Source organism: Ursus maritimus, unplaced genomic scaffold (assembly GCF_017311325.1).
Source record: "Ursus maritimus isolate PB19 unplaced genomic scaffold, ASM1731132v1 scaffold_23, whole genome shotgun sequence".
Taxonomy (NCBI): Eukaryota; Metazoa; Chordata; class Mammalia; order Carnivora; family Ursidae; genus Ursus; species Ursus maritimus.
Genome location: NW_024424786.1, coordinates 30,598,746 through 30,607,056, shown reverse-complemented (window position 1 = coordinate 30,607,056; position 8,311 = coordinate 30,598,746).

Here is an 8,311-nt window from a genome sequence, read left to right as displayed (position 1 = left end):
CCAGCTTTGCCATAGGTGTCGAGTACTTCTGTATGCCCAGCTCCCCCGAATCTCAGTTTCTCTGTGCAGAGTGGTTGAAACTTGAAGCTCTTAAATACGGTTTCCCCAAACCTGCTGAGTGTCCCGCCTAGGGAGTAATGATGAGCTGGAGGACGGGCAGGCTAACCCGTCTTAGAGGTCTTGTGCCCTGATTTAAGCCAGAGGCCAAGGCATTGACTCTCATAGGTAACTCTCTACCCGGCCCCAGAGGAGACAGTTCGGATGTACCCTGCTTTCTGCGACAAGCCAGACAGGAGCTGCGGCTAGTGGAGGACTGCTGGGCCTTTCCTTCTATCCGCTAAACTCCGTCCCAGGAGCTATGGAAGGGCGAGAGGAGACAACAATGCATTAACGGTAGGTCCCGCACTAACGGACAGGTAGTGACAGAAGACATTTCCAGAAATAACTCTTGGGAAGAAATGAATGCTCCAAAAGAAAAATTCAAGCATGGTTTCTTGATGGGAAGATGGAAAGATAAGGTCAGAGTGTTAGGGGAAAGGCAAGCCTGTGGCTTCTCCCCTGCTGGCTTGTAGCTGTGTTTTCAGAGCTGTGTCACAGAAGCGGCCTTGCCCCCTTTACTCAGACCTGCCATTAGTTTCACTCGTCAAGGTTCTCAGTTCTAGGGGGATGCCGAAATGTAAGAAATGACCTAGGAAGGCTTATAACCTACAGAGCAGAGAAGAAAAATACACGTGAAACTAGTCAAACCATTCCAGAGAGAAGGCGGTTGAATACTAAATTGTGGTATGCTGGCCAAGACTTTTAGATGCATTCAAAAAAGATAATTCAATGGAGAAAGAAGTATTTAGGAAAGCCTCACGGGGAAGATGGGATTTTGTGGAGTTCAAATTGAATTTAAGTAGGTTTGGCTGAAGGACGGAGAAGAAGATCCTAGGCAGGAGAAGAGCTTGGTAAAAGTTAGGAATGGGTATGAGTTATGAGAAAGAGAGAGGCAGGCCCTGGCATCTGGACACTGGCCTGGTAAATCAGTTAGACCTTGGTGTTCTGTCGAAATAAACAATTGCACAAAACAACACCAGACAAGGCCACTCTGTGACCATGATCGATCAAGACAACAACATGATCACTCATGTCTGAACACAGGCAGAAGTAAGAATATTGTCCAAACCACAAAAATAACCAAATATCGCCCTATTAGTTTGGCTAAAATAAAAGCAGCTTCTTTGCCAATCACGGCTTTAACTTTGCTTTTGCTTCATTCCTCCCACCTTGTGGATAAGATTTATTATCATAGAATCACCCCCATTTCCTGACAACCTCCAATCCAGAGCAATGCCCCGCTTTCCTGAACCCTTATGCAAATCATCCAACACAAACCAAATCCTACAAGTCCCTCCTAACACCTTCTTACAGAGATGTTCCACCATATGCAGTCTCTGCTGCATCGAGCGGTAAACCCCAAGTTCAACTACAGGGATGTTCTTGATGCTGTTTGATTGGAGGCATTGACATTTATGAGTAGGGTAGGAGGCAGCTTGAAGAGGAGAAAGTTCGTCATATTGATGATCTGTTCCGAGAGGCCAGATGGACGGGGAGGTTGAATGTCAGGCAGAATTCAAATTTCATTCATTCTACTGACATTTATCAAAACTTACTCTGTTCCTGGCACTATTCCAGCAAAAAAGAATGCTGAAATGACAAATGCTCTTTGCCCCCATGGAGTGTGCTTTTTATGGTGGGAAAGACAGGTAATCAATCCTATAGCTACAATTGGGCGTGATGAGGTTAGCGAGAGAGGAAGCATTGGGTTCAGGCAGGGCTGGGGGTGGGCACGGAAAGAGGACGCTAACTCAATGTGGAGTAGCCTTAAAAAGGAACAGTATCAGGGGTGCCTGGGTGGCTCGGTCGTTAAGCGTCTGCCTTCGGCTCAGCTCATGATGGGATCGAGCCCCGCATCGGGCTCCCTGCTCAGTGGAAAGCCTGCTTCTCCCTCTCCCACTCCCCTTGCTGGTGTTCCCTCTCTCGCTGTGTCTCTCTCTGTCCAATAAATAAATAAAGTCTTAAAAAAAAAAAAGGAACAGTGTCAAAGAGGTTTTCCCAGAGAAGGGGCCCACTTAAGGTGAATCTTTTTTTTTTTTTTTAAAGATTTTATTTATTTATTTGACAGAGATAGAGACAGCCAGTGAGAGAGGGAACACAAGCAGGGGGAGTGGGAGAGGAAGAAGCAGGCTCATAGCGGAGAAGCCTGATGTGGGGCTCGATCCCATAACGCCGGGATCACGCCCTGAGCCGAAGGCAGACGCTTAACCGCTGTGCCACCCAGGCGCCCCATACTTAAGGTGAATCTTGAGAGATAGAAGGGGTGGGGGAAAATATTCCAGGCAGAGAGAGTCGGAAATGGGAAGGCAGGGATGCAATAATAAGCCGTGATGGATTCATGAGCAGAGGAAATGTCCTGCTTAACTCCAGGATTTCCCAGAATCTGTTTTTAGGATTGGGAGGTTCTCCATGGTGAATTAAAACAAAACCAAAACAAATACACGTGAGTAGTGGACACCCGCCTTGAACATGCCAGGAAAGTGTTTTGTTTCAGGTTGTGATTTGCAGCATTCTTACCCTGGGTTTTGCTGTGTTTCACCACGAAACAACAGTCTAGGGACTTAATGTCATCCATTCCCATCTGATGAACCATCAGGGGCAGGTGAACAAAAGTATTTAATACATATTTTTTGATCCACTAATCTGATAGGGAAGTGAATGGTGCAGCCTGGCTCTGGTTTCCTGCCACCGCGAGCCTGTGCTATGAAGCCCTGTGTATAAATGTTTTGGTCTTATCTGTGACACTACCTTTGACATAAGGCATCACATGGCAATTCATTCGAAAGCTGCTGGTGACAGCAAACGAAGGTCTCGTGTTCACACTGGAAGCCGGGCACGACCCACGAGCATGACCCTAAATAATGCCAGTTTCTTTGATCTGCAAAACAATATGTGGCTTACGTGTTTTCTGGAACAAAGAGTATGGCACAGTGGCAAGAGCATTGTTCTTAGATGATGTCTCTTGGGTTCCTCCTTTCACTTTTAAGTTTCGTCATCACAAAGTCAAGAGGAGGTACTCAGTGGTCTTTTGCCCAGTTTTAAAATCTGGGATCTTGTGAGCTGCTGTTAAAGCAGCAGAAACCAGTGCCTGCTTTCCACTCTGGCCTCCCTGTGGGAAATTTCCATGTAGTAGGAATCATTTCTCTGGTGCAGGCCGGTACATGACTGATTCTGATCGAGCCGTCTATGGGTCCAAAAGCTCTGCTGAGTCTGCAGAACCATCTATAATCCACGAGGATGGTGTGTGCAGGCTTCCCACGCTGTTACTGCTTCCAGTGATTTGCAAATGACAGCCTCAAGGATTCTGCAGAGCTTGCAGGGAGCTGAAGTTTAAATTCCTCCTCAAGGATCAGAAAGACCTGAATACAGCCTCCAACGTCCTTGTTCCTTGGCCTCTCCAATACATCGTTCAGTGCCCAAATAGAATAAATTCTGGAATGGTGCTAAAGGAAAGCATGGCTCCCACCCTCTAGGGAATAGCATCCATTTTCAAAAATATAATTTGGGATAGCTTTGGAAGTGTCAGACAGTGGTGTAAATACCAAAAAAAACAAAACAAAACAAAAAAAAAAAACCACCCCCCAAACCCCACTTTCTGTCTTCACTGTGGGGCATAAGGCACCATCCACACTCTAAATCAATATCATGTCATGCGAAACCGTAGGTGCGGGATGCCAGGAAACTTCCCTAGGCAGCCAGATTTGCAGGGCAACTGCCAGGGTGCTGAGATAGTCTGTGTGAAAGTACTCTGCATGCTGTAAAGTGTTCTACAAATAGCAGTTGTTATGTAATCTCCTGGCAATATGCTATTGACCGATAAGCTCTGAAAGGGGTGGTGAAGAAGCTTCTTTGCCATCCTCAGGAGTTCGCACCAGGCAGGTAGCCATCATGGGGAGAGCGGGGCCCAGAGAATCGGAGAGCAGGGGTTTGAATTCTGGCAGTGCCTTCCACTCCCTGTCTTCCAAAGACTCTCAAAATCCCCAGTGGCAGAAATAAAAATGCTTCTGTCTGTGTTAGAGCCAAGCCGGTTGCCTATGGGGGGATGAATCACATGCTCGTGGGACCGGGGGAACTGCATTTATATTCCCCTTACATTCCCATCCTCCCACTCCAGTCTCCACTGCCCCGCTTTTGGCTCCTGTCCCAACTAGGACATGGACGCTCCTGGAGCATATGACAGAAAACTGGCCCAAGGAACCGCAGCGAAGTTTCTCTCTGTAGAGGAAAGCAGGGGGCTGCTTGGGTAGCTGTGGTTCTTTCTGGTGAAGCCAATGGCCTGGAGGAGGCTATCTTGGTCCAAATCCACTCACATCCTCCCCAACACTTCAGACTTTCAGGGCGCATCCCCGCAGACACATTTACTGTACATTCCCCTTCGTGCTTGGCTTTCCCTGTGACATAAGGCCCCGGAGTCTGAGAGCTTTGTCATAATTATAGGCTGCCTAGAAGACCAGGCCACATTTGTGTTGGCAGCATGGAGGCGGCTCATCTATTCTGCAAAGAGGCACGTTAGCGAAACTGGACGAAGAACATCTCTGAAAGGCAGCCTGCTTTTTTAAGTTCATGTCGTATTTTACTAAATTTCCGAGGCTGACAGCTGTGGCCTCCTCCAGGCTGGTGTGGTGGGTTGAGTCGTGGTCCCTGAAAAGAGAAATCCATATGCTAATTCCCAGAACCTGTGAATTATCTAGAAAAAAGGATCTTTGTAGGTGTAGTTAAGGAGGAGATCATCCTGGATTATCCCAGTAGGTCTTAAATCCAGTGGTAAGTATCTTTGTAAGAGCAAGGCAGAGATAATAGAACATTGTGTGTCGATCACACTTCAATTAAAGACAACAACAGCCGCAAACGGTAGCATGATGTGTTGAGTTGTGGAGTCACGGTATTGCACACCTGCAATTAATGTAACATTGTGTGTGAGCTATACTTCAAAACAAAACAAAACAAAAAAAAACCCAGTGAGGCAGAAGGCGAGTGAGACCCAGACAGACACACAGACACACAGAGAAGACAACATGAAGATGGAGGCAGAGATGGGAGTGATACAGCTACGTGCCAAAGATTGCCAGATTGCTGGCGGCCACCAGAAGCTAGGAGAAGGGCAAGGAAAGCGGAGACCCCAGAGCCTGGGGACGGATGGCATGGCCTTGCCGATGCTTTGATTTTGGATTTCCGGACTCTGGAACTCTAAGAGGAAGACATTTCCGTTGTTCTGAGACACCTAGTCCGGGGTGCTTTGTTAGCCCCAGGAAACCAACACACCCAGTCTCAGCCGCGAGTGCGCTGAGAGAGAGAGAGAGAACACAGGCAGGGGGAACAGCAGGCAGAGGGAGAAGGAGAAGCAGGCTCCCCGCTGAGCAGGGAGCCCGATGTGAACCTCCATCCCAGGACCCAGAGACCATGACCTGAGCCGAAGGCAGACGGTTTAATGAATGGGGCTCCCAGGCACCCCTCTTTGAGCAAATCTTAATACCTCTCTGAGTCTGTTCCTTCCTTTGGAAACTGGGAAGAATTAGGCCTGCTGGCTAGGGTTGTCGCAAGGCTTGGGTACCAAAGGGCCGAACGCAATGTCTGCTGTGCTGCAGACACTCCATACATGTGCACCCCCGTGTCCGCCGTCACCCGCCTTGGCCTGCCTCACCTCAGCCACAGAGCTCCCAGCCTGCGGTCAAGTTGCATGGTTTTGCTACCTTCCTCTGGCTCGCGGGTGATGTCCGGCCCCGCCTTCTTGACACACCCACTTGGACATCTCAGCGTCTCAACCTACGATATCCAAAAGAGAAGTCTTGACTTTCCGCTCTTCTCCTGCCTTTTTCACATCTCCACCGCCTGGGTAAGTGGCACTTCTGTGCCGAGACTCAAGGTAAACACCCGTGAGGCATCTCTATTTGTTTTATGTTTAAACTTTTCCCTTGGACAGAATTTCAGACTTAGAGTTGAGAAAAGGTTACAAAGAATTTCCATATACTCGTCCCTAATTTCCTGAATGTAACATCAGATATGAGTACAATACAATGATCAAGAGGAGAGAATTATGGATTTCGCGGCTGGCTCAGTCGGTGGAGCATGGGACTCTTGATCTCAGGGGTCATGAGCTCAAGCCCCATGTTGGGTACAGAGCTTACTTAAAAAAAAAAAAAGATGAGAAAATCAGTACTAATGATACTATTATCTAATCTACAAACTTTATTCAAATATTGCCAAGTACCCCAGTCCTGTCCTTCTCTGGTCCAGAATCCAATCCAAGATCACAGGTTGAGATTCATTTTGAAATGTACCTTTCCCTTACCATCCACATTCAACCGATCCACAAGTTCTACCGATTCCTTCCCCCGGGTACTTCTTCAGTCCCCGTCCTGAGCAGCTGCACCGTGACCAGCCTAGAATAAGCCCCTGTCCCTGGTGCCTGGATGACTGAAGGGACCTCCTAAATGGTCTGCCTCTTTTTGTCTCCCTCTAATACAGGGGCCACGTGGTTTTTGGGTAAGGGGCTTGATGGCCAACATTTTAGGCTTTTCTGGCCCTGTGATCCCCACCCCAAGCGCTCCACTCTGCTGTTAGACAGCCATAGCCATAGATAATACATAAACAAGTTGAGTGTTACTGTGTTCCAATAAAACTTTATGGACACTGATATTTGTCCTTAAAACCTTCACACATCACCAAATCTTCTTCTGATTCCTTTCAACCGTTTAAAAATGTGAAAAGCATTCTTCGCTCGTGGGCCATCCAGCCTACTGTTTGCTGGTGCCCTGTTCTGATCCGTCCCTCACACAACCTCCAGAAAGACACTTGGTCACTCCTCTGCTTGAATTCTGCACTCAGAATAAAACAAAGCCTGCAGTGTTTGGGTGCTGCCCGCCTCTCTGACCTCACCCTCGACCTCTCAGTCTCTCCTTCACCACGCCCTACTCACTTCACCTTCTTTCCCAGGAGGTCGAGTTCCCATTTCTGGGCCTTTGCACATGTTAGTCCTTTCATGTGGAATGCTCTCTCCCAGGTTCCCTCTTTACCCAGCTTATTTCCATTTGTCTTTGGGGTCTCTTGGGCTGTTTTGGGGTAGAGAAGCTGAGACTTCCTGAAAGAGATCTTCTCTGACCCTCCCCTCATTGAAATTATGCTCCCCCTATTCTCTCATAGCACTATATCTTAAATGTTTTTTTCCTTTAGAACTCTTACCACGATTTGTAACTACGTATGCAGGCCTTTATTTGGTTTGAGTGGAAAACCCCACAAAGCCAAGGGGCGTGTCTGCTTTGTTTACATTGCGGACCAAGCACCCAGCCTGGTGTCTGGCATCATGGGTGTTCCTTGAAAGTCAGCTAAATAAATGGAACCTCTTTGGCCAATCAGGAGGCCCCCAGGGGACTTTAGAGAAGGGCCCAAATGAACCAGGGCAGGCTTCCTGAACAGAACCCTTCGCCTACTGAGCTGATACCTGGGCTGGGCCCTGGCAGCTCAGGGCACCTTCCAAAGAATCTGCCCCGGGGAAATTCCTGACCCTGGAGAAGCCTGCTATGCCTTTTGACTCTAATGCCATCCATCTGCTGTTCTTCCTGCCCAGAATAGCTTCCCCCACTGAGGGTAGCCCCTCTCAAGAACTCTGACCAGTTTTTCTACCTGGGGTTGCCTGAGATCTTAACAAAAACATAGCCATTGAACCAGAATACTTTACTCAGCTGTCCGTCAGGAATGCTGGGGCAATGTCCAGAGGCCACAAAGAGTAACACAGCAGCCTTCCAAAAAGACAGCCAGCCTGCAGCCCTCTCTGCCTGCTCTCCTCGGCGTCTTCTCAGGGCTGCCTGCCAGACTTCTTCAGAGAAATCTCCTCTAGCCCCTCCCTCAGGCTCTTCCCACTGCCTGTGGGATAAAGTCCGAACTCCTCAGCCCACCTCGCAAATCTTCACTATTCCATCTCAACTCATTTCCAGCTTCATCTTCCGTCTGCCTCCACCCCATCCTGAACTCAATATTCTAGGTAGTCTAGATTGGAACCGCCCAATACAATTGCCACGGGCCACATGTGGCTGTTAAAATTTTAATTAATTAAAATTAAATTAACTTAAAAATTCAGTTCCTAACTACAAGTGTGAAATAGCCACAGGTGGCTAGTGGTTACTGTACTGGGCAGTGCAGCTATAGAACATTTCCACCATTGCAGAAAATTCCATGTGGACAGCCCTGTGTTAGACAATAAGACCCACTCATGATT